This window comes from Chiloscyllium plagiosum, chromosome 21 (assembly GCF_004010195.1).
Source record: "Chiloscyllium plagiosum isolate BGI_BamShark_2017 chromosome 21, ASM401019v2, whole genome shotgun sequence".
In the NCBI taxonomy this organism is placed as follows: domain Eukaryota; kingdom Metazoa; phylum Chordata; class Chondrichthyes; order Orectolobiformes; family Hemiscylliidae; genus Chiloscyllium; species Chiloscyllium plagiosum.
The window spans coordinates 41,554,355-41,555,112 of NC_057730.1; positions in this window are offsets into that span (position 1 = coordinate 41,554,355).

The following is a 758-nucleotide window of genomic DNA, read 5'->3' on the forward strand; positions in this document are numbered from 1 at the left end:
GATCCTGAAAAATTTTAACAGGATGCATGTGAAAAAGCTGTTATCTGTTGTGGGAAAATCTGAAATGAAGGGTCACAATGTAAAACTAAGGAGTCACTAGTTTAAGACAGATCAGAATAATTTTTCAGAGACCCGTGGGTCTTTGGAATTCTGCTTGCAATGCTTTCTCTCACTTTTGAGAATGACAGCCTGCAAATTCTTTAGGGCTTAGGTAGAAAGTGGCCTTGAGCAGGAGATGAAAAGTTTTCACAGGACCAACCATATTAGTCATGATTTGGAGGAATGGTGTTGGACTGGGGTGGACAAAGTTAAAAATCACAACACCAGGTTATTGTCCAATAGGAGGTTTATTTGGAGGCACTGGCTTTCAAAGCACTGCTTCTTCATCAGGTGAAGAAGCAGCGCTTTGAAAGCTAACGCCTCCAAATAAACCTGTTGAACTATAACTTGGTGTTGTGATTTTTAACTTTATCCATATTAGTCATGGTCTTATTGAATTGAGTAATTGAAGGGCCCAAGTGGTGTTCTCCTCCTAACTTAAATGTATGTTGTAATATTGTATGTCAGTGTTCATTAATTCAGTGATCCCCCCCCAACAGCCCCCCCCCCCCCGCCCCGCCACAACCACACACAGACAGCTTCCTCAACTGCATTTCCTCATTTCTTATCCTATCAGGATTTCACTAATTCTCCCAATTTCTTCATTTCATCTGTTGTGATATAATTTCCACATTTCTCCTCTATTTAAGAATTCACAC